Below are 26,168 nucleotides of genomic sequence, written 5' to 3'. Positions count from 1 at the left end.
ATCCCTGGTAGTGCATAATAAGATTGACATGAATGCGGACTGTTTGTAGTATTTAGACCACTCTGCAAAATGACAGTCATCTACTTAAAACGATCGAGGTCAGATGATGGTGATGATGACAAACTCTGAGTAAGGTTCCTTTTTTCTGTGAAAGTCCAGAGCGCTTTGTATGTTTATTGTAATGTCGACACTCAGCCATTACAAAAAAAAAAACAAAAAAAAACCCACAATCCGGTGTAATGCAATAATATCCACCTTTTATTTCTCTAGTAAAATAAGAGTAAAAGGCTCAAGCAGTGAGGGGCTACAGTGTTCGTAACAAGGGACTGCTGCTTGTGTTTAGTAAGCCAAACTGCATTTAATCATGTGTAGTCACTGTTGTTGTTGCTAAGAGACTGGGGTGTGAAGAACAACTGCTCAGACTGTGCGGAGCATGAGTTGATGCTGTAAATCTGTCCACATTTGTTTTTTTGTTTTTTTTAGGAAGCTACAGGTCCATTCTGCACTGTAGGTGGTGAGGTTTGCATACAGTCTCCTGTGATTAGCAGCTCACTATGACTTTGCATGAATAACATTTGATCTTGAGGAGAAAAAAAAAAAAAAACACCTTATAGAGTGTGTGTCTGCCATGCAGCACAAACTACATTATGCTAGCTGTTTATTGGCGCAATGAGTCAGACGGCCCATGAAGGTCAATTGACTGGATTTGAGAGCAGTATAACAGAGTAGGTACTGTGTGACAGAAGGCTAAGTGGTAAAGGCGTACAGAGCCCATTCAGTAGAGGCCAGTATTAGGTATCATAATAGAAACTGACAAAGGCATTTTCAGAGGGGGAGAGAAAAACTGCAAGATGCATCTGTGTACTTGTGTCATCCTTGCATGTGATATCAAAGTTTAAACGTTTCACTTAGCACTGCAATTTACCTGCATTCACACACACACACACACACACACACACACAGATAAAAAAAAAAAAAAAGATTAATCTGAAAATATTAGTAATAATGAGCTGGAAAAAAAGACATGTTTTACTTGATTATTACTAATTATAGTTCAAATAAATTTTTTTGGGATGCAACGCAGGATAGATAGATAGATAGATAGATAGATAGATAGATAGATAGATAGATAGATAGATAGATAGATAGATAGATAGATAGATAGATAGATAGATAGATAGATAGATAGATAGATAGATAGATAGATAGATAGATAGATAGATAGATAGAGTTACAGAAAAAAAAAATATTAGACCACACCTTGTTTTCTTCAATTTCTTGTTCATTTTAATGCCTGATACAACTAAAGGTACATTTGTTTGGACAAATATAATGACAACAACAAAAATAGCTCGTAAGATTTTAATTTAAGAGCTCATGTCTCAACATTTTTCATGTTTTCTTGTCAGTCTGTTTTAGTCACATGATACACACAGGACTTAATATTTGATTGCATAACTATTGTTTTTGATGATTTTTTGATGTATTTTCAGTGTAATTTTTACATTTCTCAAATTCATCCCATGGGCTGGATTGGACCCTTTGGTGGGCCACTTTTAGCCCACGGGCCATATGTTTAGCACCTATGCACTAGAGACAGTTGAGTTTAGGATAAAAAAGTCCATATATATAACTTTACTGCATGTCTTAAATCGTATGCATATTATTTCTTAAATATAATATGTTTTCAATGTTATATAAACTTGCTTTACTTTGTCGTTGAAATGTCTACACAGTGTTTGATGGACTTCAGTGTGTTTTGAACCTGACAGCGTGTAATCAATATAATTGAAACCTTTTTAGATTAAAAGTGAGAGGCAACACTTCAGTATAAGACAATCCTTATTAAGATGCTATTGAAATGTACCAAATAGTTTACGTTGAATTCTTCTTAAACATCACTTTGACAGCATGCATTTACACTAATCATTTAAATGCAACAACTCGCTTGTTTTATGAGACTATGTGGATTCTTCACTCGAGTGTACCACAATGAATTGAAATGCATCTCAAAGGTCTTTTTTTCATTAGTTTTAAAGCATAAAAGACAACATATCTGCTCATACTGATTCTCAGTAGGGGTAAAAAAAACCGTATAAAGGGATTTCTAAACCAATACTGACACTGACAGGGTGCTGAAGAGCTAAGATGGAGTGCTGCACCGATCTGAAGGCATACCACAAATTCCCCCGGATGTTCACAGGTGAGAATGAAAAGAAGGGGGAAAAAAAAAAATCTAAGGAAGAAAAGCTGTGAACAAGGTAGGACCCTTTATTGGAACATGGTCTAGCTACATTCTGTACAAGGCAGCGGGTGAAAAGAGTGTGAGTGCAGGGATGACGTACAACAACAGTTTGGAGCTGAGTTGGAACTCCTCGCATCACAATTACATGTAATGTTCCGTCTGTTCAACTATACCAGTATGCCCTGCAGATATGTAGCCAGTTTCCCAGTTGTAGTTTTCTCCTGGAGGTATAAATAGGAAACTGGCCAATTGCCAATATATAGACTCACACTTTGGTAAGCACAGTGTCAGAGCAACATGATACTGGTGCATTGACAATACTGACAAATCCATTACTCACTCATTTGTGTGCAATTAGCTTGTCTTATTTATAGATGTATTAGTCATGTGAAATGGGTTTCTAAGAGCATTGTGTAAAACACTAACATCAGTATATATGTTCCTTCTATACACCTTACATACACCACAGTTCCCTTTGGTCCATTCCATCATGTGAATACCATGTAAGGTATCATACATATTATACGCAGTACCACTTTATCATCACACATGTGGACTGTGGGAGGGAAGTGTAGCGGTGGTGTTGAATTAAAACTGAGTATATACACATACAGTGCAGTCAGTACATAAAACACATGACATATGCTGTTTACAGACATGTAGAAACACATATACCCACGTGAATGAAGGAAATAATTTACTAAAGCAGACATTTTGGGGATGTTTTACAATTTTTTCAGCACATTACCATTATTATCCAGATTATTTTTGTACTTCTAATTTATAGTGTACAGTGTATATGTTATATTTCTCTTTACTCACACTTGCTGCGATATTATATTGTTATTGAATGTGTGTCATGCCGCGGCTACACTGTAATTTCCTAGTTTGGGTAAAAACCAAAAAAAAGTACATCTACAGTCGCGGAAAAAATTATTAGACCTTTAAAAGTCATCAAAAAACCATGGTTATGCAATCAAGTACTAACTCCTGTGTGTATCATGTGACTAAAACAGACAGAAAAGAAAACATGGAATGCCTAAAAGCACTGTTTTTGTCAGTACAATGCCATAGATATTTATATTTGTTCATAATAATATAAAGTCAGAAACCAAATTTTTTAATAATAAGTATCAGGCATATTATAGTATGTAGTATAGATATGCTTAGACTAGGAAGATTATTTCTGTTATTAATTATTTAAGAAGAAGGGGTGGGAGTTTCTAAATTATACTTCTTCTCACTTCTTTTCGAATGTGTATTATATGTCTTATGTCTTATGTTTAAATGTTTTGTTTATTTATTTCTTCTGTTTTGACATTCATATTCAAGATAAATACATCAATCAATCAATCAATGTAAGAACTTAAGTGATTATGGTTATTATGAAGAAAACATGAAAAATGGATAGATATCAGCTCTGAAATTAAACTACTATGAGCTATTTTTGTCGTTATCATTATATTTGTCCAAACAAATGTACCTTTAGTTGTATCAGGCATTAAAATGAACAAGAAATTGAAGAAAACAAGGGTGGTCTAATCATTTTTTCCACGACTGTTTATATATATATATATTTATTTATTTATTTATTTATATATTTATATATATATATGGACCTTTTATCCTAAACTCAACTGTCTCTAGTGCACAGGTGTCAAACATACGGCCCACAGGCTAAAAGTGGCCCACCAAAGGATGCAATCCATCTTGTGGGATGAATCTGTGAAATGTAAAAATTACACTGAAGATACATCAAAAATCATCAAAAACAATGGTTATGCAATCAAGTGCTAACTCCTGTGTGTATCATGTGACTAAAACAGACAGAAAAGGAAACATGGAATGCCTAAAAGCACTGTTTTTGTCAGTACAATGCCATAGATATTGATATTTATTCATAATAATACAAAGCCAGAAGCAAAATTATTTAATAATAAGTATGAGGCATATTATAGTATATAGTATAGATATGCTTAGACTAGGAAGATTATTTCTGTTATTAATTATTTAAGGAGAAGGGGTGGGAGTTTCTAAATTATACTTCTTCTCACTTCTTTTCGAATGTGTATTATATGTCTTATGTCATATGTTCAAGTGTTTTTTAATTTATTTTCTTCTGTTTTGACATTCATATTCAAGATAAATACATCAATCAATCAATCAATCAATCAATCAATCAATGTAAGAACTTAAGTGATTATGGTTATTATGAAGAAAACATGAAAAATGGATAGACATCAGCTCTGAAATTAAACTACTATGAATGCAATTGACATTTTTTTATGAACCTATTTTTCATGAAGTTACAAAAATGTCCACTTAGCTGGACACTGTGTGTTTAATTTTTGAAGCAAAGAAACATGCAGTTAAAACCCATCATCAGAAAGTTATGTACTGTGAATGAATGAATGCATGAATGAATTTATTTTGGTTTTACATTAATCATTGCACTTAGCACATTAATTGTAATAAACATAAAAACCAAAAAAGGAATAGGCTAAAAGCAAAAGCTTATTTTTTTGCCTATCCTTTTCACCTAATACTCTGCATACATCAACTTAAATGTGTACAGCATCGAGCATTCACACCATAAAAAAAAAAAAAAATCAACAACAAAAACACATTTATCATCTCAATTCAATATTTCTAAATAAGGCATTTTTTAAAACTTCTATACTGTGTGAAAACTATGATATAAAAACATTTTTAATGCTGCTAATCTGATGTTTTCTCATATTTTATCATACTCTGATACTACTTATTACTCATTTCATGGAGATAATATGCAACAAAAAAACCCTTTTGTTTAAGAAAACTGTTAATTACAGTCTAATAACAATTAGAAATTGATTTACATAAAAACATGTTACTGCAGATCAGATTTATCAAGAACAAGCAAAGGTTTAGTAATGGTATGAACTGCAGTGTTTAGGATGATGCACAAGTGTCCACTGTGTTGGCTGATATGGAAGTAAAACATCAAAACCCATGAATATACAAAAGAACAGCTGTAGAATAACTGTCCACTGTATAATGAGTTTGACTTTAATCCAAAGTTCTGTTTGGTAGCCTTTTGTTTTCAAACAAAAAAGCTGATTTAAGATGCCCTTTCTCATTGTTTTGATTTGTGTCAGATTTGAACTCCGACTGCTGCATTTAAGAAGCTGATACATGCTGTAAAAAATTCCTTAAAAAAGTTGACTCAACTTCAAATAATTTGTAACCTCGCTGCCTTAAAATATTGTTTAAACCTAGCAAATTATTTCAGGTAAATTCAACTCAAAACTAAGTTTCTCCAACTTAAAAGACCAAGTTCACGTGACTTATTGGTTTGTTGTGGGAACTTAATTTTTTAGGTCAAATAACCAAATATGTTTGTTGTATCAACAATGTAAGTCAAGTTATCTCAACTCATTTTTAAATCTGGTTAACAAATTATTTCAAGTAATTTCAATTTAGTTGTGAACTGAATTTACTTTAAATAGTTAGACTAAATCCAAAGTGAGTTGAGATTACTTGAGTTCCATTGTTGATTCAATAAAAATATTTGTTTATTTGACCTAATAAAGAAAGTTGCCAAAACAAAGCAATAAGTCACGTGAACTTGGTCTTTTAAGTTGGAGAAACTTAGTTGTGAGTCAAAATTACCTGAAATAATTTGCTAGCTTTAATCAATATTTTAACCCTTTCATGCATGAATTATGAAAACCTTAATCAAGATTTTAATTCCTCTTTAGGCAAAAAAAAACAAAAAAACAATGTGATTGACATTTTTTTAATGAACCTCTTTTTCACAGTTGCAAAAATGTCCACTCAGCTGGACACCCTGTGCTTAATTTTTGAAGCAAAGAAACATGTATTTACTGATATAAAGTGTGAAAACTATGAAATAAAAATATTTTTAATACTGCTAAGCTGATGTTTTCTCACATTTTAACATAGTCTAATACTAGTTATTACTCACTTCATGGAAATAATATGCAAAAAGAAAAAAAAGAGTTAAAAAAACAAAACAAAACAAAACTGTAAAGTACAGTCTAATAAAAATTAGCAATTGATTTACACTTAAACATGTTACTGCAGATCAGGTTTATCAAGAACAGCAAAGTTACAGTGTATGGGATGATGCACAAGTGTCCACTGTGTTGGCTGATATGGAACTGAAACAACAAAACCCATGAATATACAAGAGAACAGCTGTAGAATACCTGTCCACTGTGGTGACCACTATGCATGAAAGGGTTAAGGCAGCGAGGTTACAATTTTTTTAAGGTGAGTCAACTTGGAATTTTTTACAGTGTAGTGACCACTATGCATGAAAGGGTTAATCAGGAATTCACTTTTGAGGAATTGCAGGACAGTGGGTTTCACCGACCTCCTGAACCCCACTTTGGGAAACCACGTGGTGTAGCCACCTGAGAAAGTCCCAGTATAAGAAAGAAAAAAAAAAGGAACAAATCTAACTAGTGGGCGGGCATCAGTGCTACATTTGTCCTGCCTCGGGTCAGTGCTGGTTATAAAAACTCTTCAAAGTGTTTTCAGGTGCCAGAGTCTAGATCAGGGGTGTCAAACTCATTTCAGTTCAGGGGCCACATACAGCCTAATATGATCTAAAGTGGGCCGGACCAGCAAAATGATATAAATAATAGGATAAAAACTTATAAATAATGTCAACTCCAAAGTTTTCTCTATGTTTTTGAGTGAAAAAAGTAAAATTCTATGATGAAAATGTTTACACCTATCAACCATACTTGAACATAACATGAACAAATATGAACAACCTGAAAATTCTTAAGAAAAAAAGTGCAACGTTAACAATTTTACGCCTAAATTAATCATTTATACGTATGCATCACAACTTAAAGGTTTAGTAACAGGCAGAATATTGTATAAAATTCCACATACTTCTCTTAAGACATTTCAGATTGTTCATATTTGGTCAGGATATTCATATTTTTTGTCAAAGGATAGTCTGTAAATTTAGTCTATCTATCTATCTATCTATCTATCTATCTATCTATCTATCTATCTATCTATCTATCTATCTATCTATCTATCTATCTATCTATCTATCTATCTATCTATCTATCTATCTATCTATCTATCTATCTATCTATCTATCTATTTAGGTTATTATGATGATATTTTACTTGTCTGATCCACTTTAGATTGAAGTGACCTAAAATGATTTCAATATCCTTTGATTATTAACCCTTTCATGTGGGAATTATATGAACCTTAGTCAAGATGTTTTTCCTAAGTGTTTTTATTCCTCTTTAGACATAAAAAAAACAAAACAATGCGATCGATTTTTTACGAAAAGTTACAAAAATGTCCACTCAGCTGGACACCATGTATTTAATTTTTGAAGCAAAGTAACATGTATTTAAAGCCTAATATCAGAAAATTATATGGAAAACTATGCAATGAAAACATTTGTAATACTGCTGATCAGATGTTTTCTCACATTTGAACATATTCTAATACTAGTTATTATTCACTGCATGGAGATAATGTGCAAAAAAAAACAAAAAACTTTTTGTTTAAAAAATACCTGTTAATTACAGTCTAATATCAATTAGCAATTGATTTACACTAAAACATGTCACTGCAGATCAAGAACAGCAAAGTTACGGTATGTATTGCACTGTATGAGATGATCCATAAGTGTCCACTGTGTTGGCTGATATGCAACTAAAACAACAAAACCCATGAATATACAAGAGAACAGCTTTGAATAACTGTCCACTGTAGTGACCACTATGCATGAAAGGGTTAATATTTTCAGTGTCATTTTTGTATTTCACAAATTCATCCCAGGGGCCGGATTGAACCCTTTGGCGGACCGGTTTTGGCCCCCGAGCCGCATGTTTGACACCTGTGCGCTAAAACATCAAAACCCATGAATATACAAGAGAACAGCTGTAGAATACCTGTCCACTGTAGCGACCACTATACATGAAAGGGTTAATCAGGAATTCACTTTTGAGGAATTACAGGACAGTGGGTTTCACCGACCTCCTGAACCCCACTTTGGGAAACCACATGGTGTAGCCACCTGAGAAAGTCCCAGTATAATAAAGAAAAAAAAAGAACAAATCTAACTAGTGGGCGGGCATCAGTGCTACATTTGTCCTGCCTTGGGTCAGTGTTGGTTATAAAAACTCTTCAAAGTGTTTTCAGGTGCCAGAGTCTAGATCAGGGGTGTCAAATTCATTTCAGTTCAGGGGCCACATACAGCCTAATATGATCTAAAGTGGGCCGGACCAGCAAAATGATATAAATAATAGGATAAGAACTTATAAATAATGTCAACTCCAAAGTTTTCTCTATGTTTTTGAGTGAAAAAAGTAAAATTCCATGATGAAAATGTTTACACCTACCAACCATACTTGAACGTAACATGAACAACCTGAAAATTCTTAAGAAAAAAAGTGCAACGTTAACAATTTTACGCCTAAATTAATCATTTATACATATGCATCACAACTTAAAGATTTAGTAACAGGCAGAATATTGTATAAAATTCCACATACTTCTCTTAAAACATTTCAGATTGTTCATATTTGGTCAGGATATTCCTTTTTTTTGTTAAAGTCTGTAAATTTAGTCTATTTATTTATTTAGGTTATTATGATGATATTTTACTAGTCTGATCCACTTTAGATTGAATTGACCTAAAATGATTTCAACATCCTTTGATTATTAATATCTTCAGTGTAATTTTTGTATTTCACAAATTCATCCCAGGGGCCGGATTGAACCCTTTGGCGGACCGGTTTTGGCCCCCGAGCCGCATGTTTGACACCTGTGCACTAAAACATCAAAACCCATGAATATACAAGAGAACAGCTGTAGAATACCTGTCCACTGTAGTGACCACTATGCATGAAAGGGTTAATCAGGAATTCACTTTTGAGGAATTACAGGACAGTGGGTTTCACTGACCTCCTGAACCCCACTTTGGGAAACCACGTGGTATAGCCACCTGAGAAAGTCCCAGTATAATAAATAAATAAATTTAAAAAAAAAGAACAAATGTAACTAGTGGGCGGGCATCAGTGCTACATTTGTCCTGCCTCGGGTCAGTGCTGGTTATAAAAACTCTTCAAAGTGTTTTCGGGTGCCAAAGTCTAGATGAACGGTGATGATGATGAAGGCGCGGGATGGTGACAGGCCTAATGCAGAACTGCAGTGGTTGAAAACACGGTGCGACTGGTCCTGATGAGAGTGTGCGCTGCCTGTCGACGAGGAGGGAAACTAGACGCGTGATCCTGCTCGGTGCGCCAGGACGCACCAGGACGACCGCAGATGGGCTGTGGAGACTCTTCTCAAATAATAATAATGGACAATTTAATACCGCAGCGCTTTTTTTTTTTTTTTTTTTTTTTTTTTTTTTTTTACATACAAGTGAGGAGTCTAACAGTTTGAGGAGGAACCGCGTCCTTTGAACACATCTTTCGTCAGACATCCAATCTGCTTTGCTTTGCTTTGCCTTACGCAGGCGTTTTTTGCGACGGTGGCACATTTGTTCACATGCTTACCATCATCTAAGCAGCGACGGACGGACAACACGACAACTTCAATTGTGTTTACATTTCCACCCTAGTTTTCCAGCAGCGTTGCATGAACTCGCATGTTACTATTTTGTAAAAAGGACAATGGTGTCGTCGCTGTTATTTATTTTAATGCCCACACGGGCGCATTTTCGTGAGAATCTGCTCTACCCGTGAGGACCCCCCCCCCCCCCCCCCTCTCTCTCTCTCTCTCTCTCTCCACACATATACTGCCTCTTTTATATTTTTAATCGGGTGGATTTTTTTATTTTTTATTTTTCACTTTTCCCTTTCTTCCCTTCGTCTTTAAGATAGAAGGCTATTAATTTTTAATTCTTATGCATCTGCACGAAGACGGGACCACAGAGGAGAAAACGAGTGATAGTCTAAGCAGAGGGGGACAGAAGGAGAAGAAGAAGAAGAAGAAGAGAGAGAGAATGAATGAGACACACTGAGCAATCCAGGAAGAGGAGATTGGAGGAATCAAGGTAGGAATCGAAGCGCACAGTTCATGTTCTATGTTTTTAATACATGTGACCCCAGTGCGATAATAATACCATGTTACACGCACCATCCAGGCTTTGCGCATCAGGCTGCGTGGAGTGTCCAAGCGTGTAAGCCGATTTATTTACTGATATTTTATGCTTTGACAGATGAGTTCGTGTTTACCGTGCGTCGACAGCAGTCACTTCTTATTTAAAAATGCGTGTTTGGAAGCTCTAAATTAGTCGGATCGTGCGCGCCCCTTTTTATGGGCCTGGATCCATTGCATTGTGCATTAACACATTTACCACGATTTCAATTAATATATATATTTATAGAGTCAGCTAACGAGTAAAATGAGTTGTTTTGTCCTGCAAAAGCAAAGTGATGGGAAAAAAGCAGGTGAGACTGGAAATATTGATGATAAATAGAATGAGTTCTTATATTCTCTAAAGAAATACTGGGAATGTAACGTCCTGGGATGTGAGCCCTGTGTGATTTCCAGTAAGAAAGACCCCACCACCACCACCACCCCTTTCTTACTGTTTCTCTTTCTAATATCAAAGATACTACTTATTATTATTATTTTATTTTCATACGTAGCTCAAAGTAAACCCTCCCTCTGCTCTTTCCTGTGTCCCAGATTAATGCTCTAACATTAATCTTCTCCCTCCTCAAATCAGCACCCAATAGCTCTTACAGGGGTCCAGGGAGCCCCCCAGGATGCTCTAAGGAACGTTTCAGGGTATCCTGTGCAAAATGAGGTGCACTTTAATTTCCCTCAAATGTAGCCTCTATGAAACACCAAGTAAAACGTGACCAGCTTGGAAGATGTTGAATAATAAATGCAGTACAAAAGCAGCAGGAAAGTCTACCCATATAACCAAATTTAATCAAATGTTACCCCCTAATGTTTAGGGGTTCATAACATGGAAATTGGGAAGCCCCTGTTTTGCTACTATGCTGAAATAATTCCCAATTTAATAATAAAATGTCCAATAAAAGAAAGCCCACATTGTAGTCATGATAGAAGAAATTAAACCTTTTGTCTTTGTGTGTTGTTATAATAAAATTGAACCGGAGGTGGTAGGCAAGAAAGACCCCCGAAAAGAGTTATTTTCTGCTGGTAAGCCTTTTCCTCGTTTCACTGGGGTGCATTGTGTTTGTCCTGCCAATTCTTGGGGAAAAATTGGCATGTCTACTATTCTGAGGGGGCTGAATGAAATTCAAATTCTTCAGGTGGTAAAACAGCAATATTGCAACTGTCTGATTGCGTTATCTGGGCATTCAAGAAGCCAGACTTGGAATTGGTTTACTGCCAAGCACTCTCCCCGGGAAGACAGAAGGATTTATTTCCCCCTTGTCTGCGTGTCACATCACCATCAGAAAAATTATTCTCGGCTTTCAATGGGTGAATAATAGTCATACATTAGCATGGCATTAATGATCGTCAGACTTTTAATAAGTCACTAATCATAATTAGATTTATTTCACTGTGAGTTTTAGCATTTTGAAAGCTTCTACAATAGTGTGGTCAGGATTTGACAAACAAATTATTCTGTTGAAGGTACTAGCTGTGAAAGAAATAATCTCTGCAAGACCTTCTGGACGGCTTTGCGCATATAACAGAATTATTCAGATTTATTAATGCATTTAGTTTTCAGAAACATTTTCATACGTGTGTGTTTGCACTTGGAAAAAATGCACACACATTGACTGTATTTGTGTACTCGCGCATACACACATACACACACATGCTGTACATGCTATGTTTATGAATAAGGATCATAAGGCTGTGTCTCTACAGTGAGTTGTTTCCTTTGAATTTTACTTACTATTTCCTTTGTGCAATATGCATGTATTCCCCATATTCATTATTCATTTATTTCCCTGTGACAAGGGAGACTAAATGAATATGTAAATAAATGAGCAGAAAGATAAAGTACTGATATGAATTTCAGAAAATGACCTATGATTTTTTTTACACCCTCAGGACAGATAAATATACTGTGTATGGTGGTTCAAAGAACAACACAGATTTAGATATCGTGGTAGCATTTCACAGTGTTTTCATTTCCCCCAGAAACACAGCCTGAATGTCGTATGCTACATGTTATTAAGGACTGTTGATTTTGACTCTTGAGTGGAAATTTGTGAAGACTGACATCGTTTTCATGTGTAGAATAGTGTGAAATGGAAGTGATGATGCGTTTTAGTCCAACGCTGAACAGTTTGGGGTAAAAACAAACAAACATAAAACACACGAGGAAAACAGATTTTTCACATTGAACGAAAATAATCATCATCTATCATTCATTTAGTAACATTTTCCATTTAGTTTTTCTCCTGAATACCTCATCTTAACGGGCGATTAAAGTACGGTAGTGAAATTGTGCTTTATTTAAAAAAAAAAAAAAAAAAAGTAAGTCAAATATGGTGTAGTAATCATAGTCTGTTAGTCCAATGAAAAACAGGTAAAAACGACGTTGTAAATGAGGACAAAACGAAATCCTGTTAAAATTTAAATTGCCACGAATGAGAGAATCCAAATTGTAAATGCTTAAATCTAACCACTACACAGCTAAACACCCATGTCGATTCTTGTCCTTTTCATTTCCTTCCTGTTATTTTTTGTAAGATAACTTCAGAGTATGTAAGCGTTTGCAGTTTTTTTTTTTTTTCTAACAACTGGTAGGATAAAAAGCAATGATCGTAGAAGATGAGTGATGGTACAATGATGGTAGATATCAAATCATTTAAGTCCTAATGACTGAATGATTGTCTTCCTCATTAAACGTGTCGAACTATGCGCTGATGGAGTCGCAACATACGTACTTAACGCACACTTCACCGTGTGTTCGTGGCGCTCCTTTATTGCGAGCTCGAATTCCAAGATGAATGACGAATACTTAGCGTCAAGAAAGAACTTCTGCAGCCGTACCATGTCATGTCCTAATGACAACCTTAATCTCATTTTTGCTGTTTGATGATGAAAGACTCCTAGATATCATATCTGATTAGAACCACAGGCCCGTGCCGGTCTGCCATGTCATGGCTCATTGAACAAGGGAATTTATTTTGATTAATCATGTTCATGGTCAAATTTGGTTTACTGTAATTCTAGAGATTACTTGCTGTTATTTAGGATTGAGCTATATGTCAATGTACATTGTGAGACAATAAAGATATGTCCACCTGTCGAGATTGTCTGCGATATATCCGGGGCGGTTTGCGTTGTAGAAAACGGCTCTATTTTCGCATGATGTCGGAAACGCGGCTACCTCACGAGGTGATTTGAACTGCAGGACTGCGATGTCACGTGACATTAAGGCAGTACTCGGTGGTGATAATGCACCTCTAAGTGAGTTTGTCAACCGCATGAACTAGAAAACATAGAGGAGGAGAAGTATTACTTTATAGCGACTGTTATGCAATAAAAATACATTCACCACAGTGGTACATTTTGATCTAATTGGCCATACCTTCATTGATTATCACCTTAAAAAAAACAAAGCAAATGAAGAATTTGCATGTTTTTTGTATGTTTTACTCAAATTCATGTTGTTTGAATAAGTCATAACCTTTACCAGTTCAGCATGGAGCAAGATTTTGTCAATTTTAGCTTCACTGCTGTGTAAAATAATTGCGCTCTCGTTCAGCCACTGCTATTAGTGTGAATGTATCCATGTAAACCAAGTAGGTGGCTGTTTGGGGATGCATGCAGGATCTCATGGGGTACTTGTATATCTCTTGAGGATAAGAAAAGGCTAATATTTTATGCCCTTTTCAGTTATGTTAAAATGATATGTCTCTGTAGGCCTTTTTTTCACTGAACTGACCTAGAAAGTGTTTAGTGTGTACTGCCCATGTAGCCTCCCATGTCTTCTTCTCTTAATAGGCAGCACTGTTTACCTGGCTGTGGTGGCTCTGTGGTTGTCACCAGCCTGATAAGACTTCTCCTGACAGGAAAGCCATTATGATTATAATGACAGTTATTGTGGTTCAGTGTTTTACCACTGCAGACAAAACACTGTGGAAATGGTTTTAAGCAGCTGCTGTTGGACAAATTATTGGAATAGAAAATATCCTATTATGTTTTCTAAGGCTTTTTGTAATATGTTGACAGTTTTTGTCTTAAATGCTAGATTACATTTTGGGAGAATGAATGGACTGGAATGAGAGGGATAAGAAGAGGACAAGTGTGGGGGAAAAAAAAAACAAGTCCAGTAGAAAGTGTGATGGCAGAGAGGTACTTAATGGGCGACAAGCGGAGATGTTCGTCGCTCTAGTGTAGAGGTGCAAAAAAAAAAAACGATAGACCCCGTGCTTCCATTTTGAGGCTCATATAACCGTTGCTGATGCTGTAGAGTTCAGTATATCCTGCCGTCTCCTGTCTCTCTAGTCTTATACACATCTGGAAAAAGCTAAAGTTGTGGGCTTTGAGAAGCCAATCTTACAGGAACCCTACCACACACTAATTCAATTCAGTTGCTGCCAGCCTTGAGCACGTGTAGGCGCCGGCATGGCGAAAATGAACAGGAGCAACAAGAGCACATGAACAGAAGAAATCGATGAGGACTCTTTTTCATAAATGGAGTGGGTGTTAAATTAGCTGGATGGGCCCATGTAGCAACACATTGGATTGAGTGCCTGGTGTATTTGGGTTGTGTCTATTGACTGAGAGACGACTTGGTGTACAGCAGTGAAAAGACTCAGTGATGCTCAATCAATGTGACCAATCAGCCTCACCAGCATTTCTATTCAGTTTCACTTTGATTTTTCGGGAAGGAGATTCTGAATTAGCGTTTTAAAAACTGCATCAGTGCAGTTTCAATGACCAGATTGTAACTGCTGCTCATAATAGGTGCCTTTGATTAGCCTTTTGAGCCTTCCTGATTTTCCTATTAATGCTGCTAAAAGGAATTTCAAATGCCAGTCATCAGCTCACTGTTTGTCAGTTTTCGTTCCTTAACATGCATTTAATGGCTTTTCGATGCCCTCTGCCAAGATACACTTTTTAAAGCTCTTGAGAATAATGATCAAAAATCAATATAATCTTACCCTCCTGGTTATCTGGCATTTTAGGAAATCAGTCATGGCAGCTCCTGCCAAAGGTGTATAATGACATTGGTGCTCTTATTATCGATTCTGATCCTTTTCCACCTACTGTATAGAAAAGCACCCATAGAGTCAAAGAAAAATGTAGTAATGCTCATACGCCAGTGCACTTTCAGGAAGGAAGCAAACATTTTTAGAGACACAAACAAACAAGAGCATCTTTGCTCTGTGGAATCTTTTGACATGAATTAAGAGCTACATTTACACGGAAGCTGAAATCTCTGAAAAGTGCAATGGAAAAAGTTAGGGTTGCATTCAAAGATAAAGGCTTAAGAACATCTTATTTAAACCTTTATCCCCAGGTAATTGAAGCAGCTTTCTACATTCAACCTGTCCATCTGAAAAAAGGAGGGGCACGCAGATGAAAGGAAACAGGGATCAATTGACCTAATAGCTTGTCCAATCAATCCTTATGTTTTTTCTGATAGCTTGACGGAAGGTACAGGCCAGAGTGGCGGATGAGCCTCTCTAATTGGCCCGGCCAGTGTGTGAAGAGTGGGAGGCTGAGTGGTAATGGCAGGAGAAGTCGTAGCTTTCTCCTCACACCTGGTGCACTGACTCTTGCTGCGTCAATACTGACACCTTTGTCCTCATTATCTTCAACTTAGTGCCATGTACAGACCCTTCATCTGCCGCCACAAGACTCCAGTGTTCCTTCATTACAACTCTGTTTGCAGGACCCACTTCTCCCTTTCTGCCACTGACCCTCACATTCAGTGACTAATACAGGAATTACTCAGCATTGTGTTAGCCGTCAATGCACTCGCTCGGGCAGAAGAATTAGGAGAGATGTGTGTATAAACAGGAGCTCAGTCTGTGCACGCTTGTGTTTGTGAATGTGTCTGGCTGTCTGGCCCTTATGGGCAGTGATGTTCACCTGAGAATCACCTGAGTCATTCCACAGAGGACGGCTCGGGTAGGATCGTATTTGTGTCAGCAGCACTCCCCTCGGAGTATATAGTGTTGGACTGGTGTGAGGCTGTTTGTGTTTGTCTCACTGTGAGTGTGTGTCCATGCTGCGAGCTGTGAGAAGAGGCAATACCATGAAACAACACGGGACCAGTGGAAGCTGTTTGTTTGCCTGTCTGGGAGTTGGAGGGAGGCAGGTTGAGAAACGAGAGGTGGTAGGGGAGAGAGAGAGAGAGAAAGAGATGTGAAAGGGCATGTATATTCATAAACAGCTGCAAAATACCTAGAGCATAATACATAGAATCGGCAGATGCCAGATGAGACATAGGGGTGGGAAGTGCACCGTGATGGAAAAACTCTGCATACACCTAGAGCGATGAAGTTAAGACAAGAGCAGGAGAGAAAGTGAGAGAGAGAAAGTGCATCCGGAGTGGATTAATTAAGGATTATAATTATGTTGGGACTATGCATATCTCACCTGAGACTGCCCTGTGCCGCTCCTCTCCAATCCTCACGCCCTCTGTTCCTTTGCACATACGTTATATGGACACAAACCACAGGAAAATACTACCCACACTTGCGGTATCATACACTGACCTTTATGACACTATACAGAAAAAAGAATAAGTGAAAAACGTATGAACTATAATTTTCTCAGCCCACTTCAAATTAGTATCGGTGTTTATGCAGTAAAATACAGTAAATCTTGGTCTATCTTTGGGTAAAATAGATTTGTTACCAGACATAGTGTCTCAAATCTCTGAAATCTATTTGTAAAAAACAAGAACTGTGAGTTCGACAATGCATCAACTATCCTTGCATCAGCAGAATTTCGGTTATAACAACCAAATCAATCTGACTTGAAATAGCTGAGAAGATTGATTTTAAAACACAGTGAGGACGGACAATTGGATTGACCGACCGATGGACAGACCTTTTCATGGAGATTTGCGCGATCATTTAGAAAAAGTTTCAAAAGAGCAACTTGATAATTTTCTCTTTAGATCTGACATGATTAGAGCTCAGGTTCAGCCGAGTGAGCAGTAAATATAACACTTAATAAAGCTGGTATAGTGAATCTGTAAGCATAATGTTGTCTATTTACACATCCAGTAATATAATCATTCATTAAGGGACATATTTGTGGCCACATGAGATATGCAAGTCCAATATTCACTCTTCTCCTTGCTTTGTTTTAATCTCCACCCACGCTTTGGGAATAAGTTTAACCACTAAATTTAAAGCTTGTTGATAACTTTGTCTCTCATTTGGTGGTGAGAATTAAAGTGGTACGCAGTATGTTTTCAGAGCTTCTTTGCTGCTTGCATCAGCTTGAAACAAAGTTGATAAGAGAGGTGAAACTGAACTAAAACAGTAAAGTTGCTGGCTATATGAAATGAGCTGGAAGATGCTAAAATGCTTGAGCTCAGGGGAACTGCAGATTCAGGTGATTAATCTCTGTGGGTTCATCTCTGAGAGCGATATCTTTCATATTACCTGGGAGCCACTTTAGGAATTACATGATTATGTGAAGCTGCACTTATAGTTTTGATATTAAAAAAATGGATTATAAAAACAACGAATTAACACTGTGCCCACCCGTAGTGTGAGGTGTGGATTACATTGTTTATTAGGGGTGTAACGGTGCATTCATTTGTACTGAACCGTTTCGGGGCCGTCGATACAATACGGAGGTGTATTGAGCAAATACATGTAGCCTATGTGAAGAACACAAACAGTCCTCTATATACATTTAGCAGCGGTGAATTTTCAGTGCCGCTACAAAAAACCCAAAACATGACAACAGAGAGTATAACAGAGACACAGAAGCTGGGTTGGACGTTCAAAGCATGTTAAGTTTCATTTTCGGTTTTCGGTTCGTTGCAGCTTTGTGGCTCAAAAGAGTCCACGGGTTCCTTTCTAGCAAAAAGGTTTTTATTTTTTAACTCAAGTTGGCAAAATCAAATGAGCCTCTGCAGTGGTGCTACTATGAGGTATCGTTCACAGCACCTCAGGGAATACTGTGAGGAATTCAAAAACACTCAGTAAATTACAGTGTTTGCCATAAACGAACATTGAACATTCAAAAATACAAAAATACAAATCATGTGGGGTACCTGTTAATGCACAAATGACTGAACAATATTTTGTAGAAATGTCCAGTGTCCCACAGGTAGCTACGGAGCATACACCCCTTTTACTGGTCTCCTTCACTGTACCAAAAACATATCGAAAATGTAACGATTGAATTTTTTCTGTACTGTTACACCCCTGTTGTTTCTATATATTTGTGTTAAGGGATAATCAAGTTTTATCTTTCAAACAAAAATCAGACAAAATAACCCTCCAGTCTTAAAATCTTCATACTGAGTCAGCTGATAGTTTCCATTTAGTTTTATTTTTAGACAGAAAACAGATGCAGTAAAACCACAAATTGCCTCCATTTTCAGTACGGTTTGTGTTGTCAATAACTGCACTAAAGATCAGCTCCGAATTGTCCAAACAAGGTCAGAACTGTCACAGTTTAGTCTGGACTGTGGATCAACAGAGAACTCAGCAAACATAATAACATAACATGGGAACTGTGGAGAGATAGAAATAGACAAAAACATTGTGTTTTTAGCATCAAACGTGAGTCTTTTACTTTAGAGACGTCTCCAGTTGTGAAAACAACAGCAATGCCTCTATTTTTTGATAAGTTATTTTCTTTCGTGCTGAAAGTTGTTTTTTCCTGACTCTTGCTCCCAACTCGTCATATTTTGTTGTTTTGGTCGAGACCCCTTGGCGTCACAACGCACTACTCACGTAACTCCTTTAAGCACAGTGGTGGAGAAATGTGCTCACACGCTCACAGTAATATGCAGATCATTTGGAGTCATAACGTTTATGATGTTTAACATCTTTGTTTAGCCTGTTAGCAAAGACAAATCATCCCTTGTTGAAGAGCAGCCCCGAATGCCTCATTACAAAGTATTTTAGCAGTGTTTGCTAAATTATGACACTGTAAGACTACTTGTCTATGAGCTATGCCAGCTCAAACAACCAAAAAAACCAAGATGGATTTGGAGATATCTTGGAGCTTCAGTAGAGTTGGCCCTTACTAAGTAAGAGGAAATTAAGCATGTGGCTCAAACTACATACCAGTCGCACTGCAGAGAGACTGTAGTCGTGAGCTCCAGAGACAGGCATCAGAGGAAATTTCACATTTCCAAATGCCCTCCCTACATTATAAAGGTAGGATTGACTTTGTAATGTCCTATGCCAGTGTTATCAATAGCACAGAACATTACAAAGGCACTGTGTTTTCCAGTGAGCTGCAAAAATGGGCAACAACAAGCACCCAGGTGTGGATTTAAATATATCAATGTAAAGAAAGGTGCTGCTAAAAATGACCATGCATGCTCAGCAAACCCTCGCTGGTTATGTGAAGTTTTTTAACGTGTGTGTTTCTGAAACCTACAGTGCAGTGCTGCAGTTTTTTGCAAAGGAGAACTTTGCTACCTTCATTAGAAATATGAAGAGCTGTTTTTTTTTTCTTTTTTTTTTTTTTTACAATGCACTCAGCAAGAAGACATAAGGTGGAAAGTGATGGACATATTTATAATGATACACAACGGTCAGGGTATTATTATGGTTATAATCCAGTAGTAATTACCATCACAGCAATTGTGCTTCCATTGTACCGCTGTTAGAGAATTAAAATGAACCGCATGTCATATGTCAACTGACCACAAAAGACACTTGCCAGACCACAGGTTGACCTCTGTCCACTTCACAGCCTCAACACATCTCAAAACAAGACACGCACAACATAACCTGACCTCCAAAAGCCCACACTCACTCACATACACACACTACTCTACAACCACAGACATGAGGCATTTTAGGGAACAGAATGAAGAAGGATTTAATTGCGTCTTTGATCATTATAGAATTACCATGTGCCTTCTTGGCACCCTGGTTATTGTTTCATGGATTAATCATTTTCATTCCACAAATTGTGGAATCCACATTGCAAATCAGTGTGCTGCCTGCTTGACACAGATATGCAGTTGGAGCAAGGGAATTTTAATGTGTTCTTGCCCTCCAATTGGCTCTAGCCGTCCATGCGACTTGATTTATTTGAAAGATTGGTTTTATTGATTTACTGAATTAATGTGGTGCCAGTTTAATCAGTGTGCTATGGAACTATGCAGAATTTGACATCTCTGTGAACTCAAATGAATTGAGTGTACAGTATTGATCTGGTTATCCACAGTATTTATTCAGCTATTTGTCTAAGAGCTGATTAATTCAGTTTGTACGAAATAATGTAGGTATGCGTTCATGAGGCTGCGCAAGTGTTTATGTTTGTGTGGCTCCCCTTTTTCTCAGTATATTCGTGCACCTAGTAATTGCATCTGTTATGGACTGCAGGTACTACCCTTTTATTGAAACAGCTGATTTAACAATTTATATCTTTTCTGTGCATACAAAAGCATTGTACTGTTGTATGTTATAAACTGGCACCTCTCATGGATTTTCTTATCACATGCAGCACTGATACAAATCAGAATGGTCACGCAGATGCAGATGCATCACAAAGGTACAGTATACGTAGCAGTGCATATAAAGCTTCTGTATGAAGTATGGTGATTGAGCGGTAGCTGTCAAAGAGGGCCAGAGGATGGAGAGTAGTTCTCTAATTAGAGCTAACTCAGGATGGATACGGATGATTTCTGACAGCTGTCTCATCTGATTCAGCTACTTATGAAAGAAGAACATTTGTTTTGCGATGTTTGTTTAGGCTCATTATGGATAAAACGGAGCCTTTACACATTCCTTTCTTTTAATTCATGCGTAACGGGACACCTACGGAGTTGATAGTATATGGAAGACAGTGTTGTCAGTGGTTCCTCACATTTTTTTCAGCTACTTTTATTCTAAGGTCTTTGAACTCTGCAAGGTTATTTCAGTACTTTGGGATGAAATCAGTTGAGTACATCAGAGAAATTTTAAGCAAAGAAACTGAATTTAGCAGTTGCATATTAATTTACAGTTACAGCTTCATGCTGTAGATTATGCTTTGCTACTCTATACTTCACAGGAAAATCCAGGGAGACCAGCGGTAGCTTGGCTCTTGGAGGCTAAAAATGAGTCATGTAATGAAATACAGCTGAAATTAAAACTCCTCCTTCGAGTGTTTATTTAATCATGTGACATGGACCACAGCTCAGGTCATAATTAACATACAAGTTCAAAAAAAATGCAAAGGGCAACACTTTATATTCTGTTGGCATTTCAGCTGTGCAGTACATTACTCTATATCTAGTGAAATGGATGATTTAAAACACTGCACACATGATCATTAAGTTTTCAGACAAATAGGTGTTAAGTAAATTCCATTTGAAGTACATTTCAGTAAATGCAATATAAAACCAGTATATAGTGGTATAAAGTACTGTACCAGCTTTCCACGCTTACAGACACAGATAGAAGATACATTATGATTCAGCACAGAACGCCTTTTACACTGAAGAACCGTTTTACACCTAGCAAGGTTAAATGAATGCCAGTAATTGATTGTAACCAGATTAGGTGGTACTCAAATTATTGCAGTTCTCGTGTAAACATGTTAACTGGATTACCTTAGTTGCATTAAAACCAGAATTGATGGATAACTTAATCGACTGACCCTAAAATCAATCCTTTGCTGTGCTGTGGCATGCACCTCTATTATGATTTCTTCTAGAGGTTTGATTCTGCACCAACAGCAGCACGGCTGGAGCTGGAAAACAACAGACAAGAAAGGGAGAAAAAAAAAGCATATTTTTGTTTCCGACAGTAAAATGGCTTTCAGGTTATAACTAACTCTGCAAGTGACTGGGCTTGGATTATAGGGCTCTGTAAATTTATCACTTAACACATGCAAAATGCAAATCCCCCCCCCCTGTTTTCCTTGTGGTTCTAAAAAGACATTTTGCTCAGCTACTTCGCATCACACAAATCATGTAAACACCAGCTACTGGGCAAATCGAGTTACTGCACACCCTTATCATTCAATCGCCTTGAGGTGGTTGTTCACAGTAAACAAGTGATGATGTGTATTTAAACAAGCTATTTCACAGAGATGTACTACTTTGGGACTGCCAAACTGCATATTTAAATGCGTCCTTTGTATAAACTCAGACTTTTCTCTGTAATAACAGTCTGAAAGTCTGTGCATTAACCTTTTTGTATGCTTTTTCCCTCTAAACAATTTGTTCTGCCCTCTTAGACTCTATTTGTCGACTAGTCTAAATAATTACAGTGCTTCAGCCCACATACGTACCTGTGTGCTCAACTACCATTTGCAGTTCAAACCTAAATGTCTATGTGCTCACTGGTTCTCTTAATACTGTATGTGCCTATTTACACTCTTGGCCCTGCACTGTGCACTTACAGGCACCTGTGTAGACTCCCCTTCCTCTGCAAGTCTACTAACATTTGCCCTACACTCACCTTCCCTTCTGCACGTATGCCCCCCCTCACTCACCTTCCGATGCTAGCAGATATGGATGGAAATACAAATGACCTCTGATGAACCCAGATATTGAGCTGTTTTAAAGCTGGAGGCTTTAGACAATATCCCCTTCTTGTTCCAACATGCTAGAGAAGGAGGGGCCAGGGTTTCTCAGTACATCAGGGTTTTATGGGATTTATGACCTCCGTCTCCAGCAGCTATCTTCCCTCTACTGGCATTTCTCCCACTGGCTAGAATTAGCAGGCGAGGAAAACAAACAAATTACAAGGAAACAAACACAACCGCAAGAGAGAGGAGAACGCTTTCAGCAGGATGTAGGCTGAGAAAAGGAAAAGAAAGTAAGGGCAGGATATAATCTTCTCCCCCCTCATCCCTGTCTTGTGTTTCTGCATCTCCTTCTAATTTCTTTCTGCCCCGCTGTCCCCTCCACCCTCTGCGCCTCGCTGGTGGGGCTCTCGGAGGAGATCATCTCTGAGCATGGGCAGTGTGAGACAGATGGGCGGATGATGGATCTGACGTGATAGACAGCGGGGTGATGGATGGCTGGCCGGCTGATAGGGGATTAATGCAGTGCTGAGGCCACTGCAGCACAGCGAATGGCTTAGTGATAGATAGATAAAACTGACGAGCAGATAAACAAGAGAGCGCTAATCCACGCCCCCTTGATGGACAGAAAATCAAAGTGAGGGAAAGGAGCCACAGAGGGAAAGGTGGACCTTTGTGCTGCCATCATAGGGTGTAGAGCTTTCATATGAGGGAATGTAAGTGGATGCAAGATGAGATAGGGGGCTAAAAAAAAGTTAAGAAGGAGGGTTCTGTGAAGGCATGCATGAATGATAGCATATTTCTCTTAAGCCTCGCCAGGGCTGGATGGTCTGGTCAAGGGCTGATATTGCACCATAGGTGACAGGATGGGCTGGTGATATGCACTTTCCTGTGGCATAGAGGCAAATTGGGCCATAGTGGGATGCGACTGGATGATTGGACAAACGGTAGAGTGCTTTTTGGGGGATTCAAGATAGCGTTTGTTGTGTCTGTTGATATTTTTAATACACTTTCCCCCAGTGCAACAGCTTAACCCTCTGTGTAATGTACAAAAATAATGGTTTCGGGTCTTTGTGTTTATGTAATTCTGCCAACTGGCGAGTTGAAAAGGCCTGTCGTGATGAGAGGAAGAGGGAAAAAAGAGCGCAGGGAGTGGAGGACAAGCCCGGGGAGAGTTCCTCTGAAAATAGGGAGCAAGCTGCCTATCCCTGCGTTATTATCGAGCGCTAAGCTTTGTCTCTGTTCACCGTTTCAGGGGACCCCAGGGGTTCTGGCATCGATCTGGTGTACTCAGAATGCACTCCGGTGTCACCTATTTAAACACAGTGAGCCGCTAGCCAACAGAGACAAGCCTTTATTTATCAAGCCTCTGATTTTGGCTGCACGGATGACAACCTGATTAGCACTTAAAGGAGCTCTTAAATCTTTTATTGGAATGGGTGGAGGCAATCTATATAGAGATGGAGACAGCGGACTTGGATCGGGAGAGTTATGGAGGATGAACACACAGGTGAGGTGAAGGCGGGGGCCAAAAGTGGGTGAAAAGAGTGTGACAGTCAGAAAGAGAGAAAATGAGGTCTGGGACAACGGATGCGAAGTAGAAGAGGAAGTGGGTAAAACTAGGAGGAAGCATGTGACCGAGGAGGGGCTACAACAATGACTGAATGTTGAGTAAGTGGCTGAGAATACTGTGAACAAGTGAAGGCCTGAACAAATGAACAAATTGCTAAACAAACAAGTGGGTGATGACTGTGTATTTGTGTGTGTTTGCGCAGATTGTGGAGGCGCCTGTGCACATGCATGCGTGCGGGCAAATGAATGAGTGAGGCATGATGGAAGAGACTAAGTGAGCGAGTAATGGGGGTTAGTGATGGGTGTGTTGACAGAAAGTGTCAGCTTTAACCACACTGACCTGCGAATACGGGCTGCATGCACAAGTGGCTGAATTTGAGTGCCAGCTTGGACGTGTACTGACTGTAAAATTGGATGTGAATTTCGAGTTGGATGTGAAATGAATGCAAACAGGAAAAGTAGGTGGATGGTGTTTGTGCATCTATCTCTATGTGTCAGTCGCCTGTCGTTTCTACATCATTTCAGCCCAGGAGATGAGCATCTTTCCTGTCTCTTTGGCACATAAACGTAGCTACGTTTGAACACCTCATTTCATCTTCTGTGCAATCACAACTGAGAAGTATTGCCGTGTTTTGCTGAAGGAGGGTGCTTCTTGTCATCGTCACGCAACCAAAGTTAAGATTTGTATTTTTGTTTGATAGATTAAACTCTATTAAATAATTATCCAAACCTTCTTGGCATTCCAAAACTGGAAACCATTTTGTTTCATGTAGTAGATGGGTATATTTACTTGCGTAGGAAGAGGAACGCTAAGCGATGCCAGTGCTCGATTAGAGAGGAGCTTTTACTAGAGAGCGGCAGGATTATTTATTCTCGCTGTCTTTCCCATGGGATGCCAATGGCCGATTCACTTTCAACACCAAGGAGTGTGTGTATATGTTTGTTTATATATGTGACACTTGTGGTGCTTTGCGTCCAGGGGCACGGAGGACAAGACTATTGTCTGTCCTGTAGCCTGTGTTACATTCAAATCCTTCCCAGTCCTACCCTGTCTCTGTCAGCAACGGCAGCGGCAAAACAAAGCAGGCCGTAAAATGTCAAGAGAATTAGCATGGCATAAATGCACACACATTGTTAACTGTCCCGCTGTCTGTCCCGGCCTTTCACTTTTTCTGCTCGGCTGTCTCTCTCACCTTCCTGTCTGCCACGGCTGTGTCTCTTCTCAGCCCCTCTCTACCACCCTTGGCAGCAGCATGCTTGTCTGACCCTGTCGTAGTCTCCTTCAGGGCCTGTGTCTTGGTGATCAGGCTCCATTATTTATGCTGTATCGTGTTTTACCATCAATTCCCACAATGGAACAATTGAGACAGATTTCCTTGACTGCCACAATAGCAGAGAGACTCAGCAGAGGTTGGAAATGGGATTAGCTTTAAATGGAATTTAATTTTCACCGTTGTTGTCTCTGAAGCCTGTCTGCCACCCAGACACCATGACGCGCTTCGGTAGTGCTTGCACCAGTGTGTGTTATGTGTGTGAGAGAGATTACCGCTGTGCTGTACAATAGCAAGTGTAGTATTTGTAATATGATGAACATGTGCAACCATTTCTCGTTGCACTGCTCTGTAGTATAATTGTGCTGCAGTGAAAGAAGGTCTTACATTGAGAAGATACAGTTGAGACTGTGAAATGTCAATGACTCAGTCTATAATACAGCAGGAGAGGTAGTTTTTGTTGT

The 26,168-nt window shown here is 38.3% G+C and overlaps 1 protein-coding gene across 2 annotated transcripts in view; it reads left to right on the top strand.

Moving 5' to 3' along the window:
- The first annotated feature begins 9,650 nt into the window (after positions 1-9,650).
- adgrl1a (adhesion G protein-coupled receptor L1a) overlaps positions 9,651-26,168 on the top strand; it is a 166,523-nt gene continuing 150,005 nt past the window's right edge. For both annotated transcript variants that reach the window (XM_030141051.1, XM_030141050.1), the window contains exon 1: positions 9,651-10,292. The gene's annotated coding sequence lies outside the window, so the exon portion shown is untranslated. The remainder of the gene's footprint in view (positions 10,293-26,168) is intronic.

The sequence above is a fragment of the Sphaeramia orbicularis genome, chromosome 8 (genome assembly GCF_902148855.1).
Source record: "Sphaeramia orbicularis chromosome 8, fSphaOr1.1, whole genome shotgun sequence".
NCBI classification, from domain to species: Eukaryota; Metazoa; Chordata; class Actinopteri; order Kurtiformes; family Apogonidae; genus Sphaeramia; species Sphaeramia orbicularis.
Note: the sequence above shows the minus strand (reverse complement) of the source record. Positions and strands in the feature narration are given on the sequence as shown.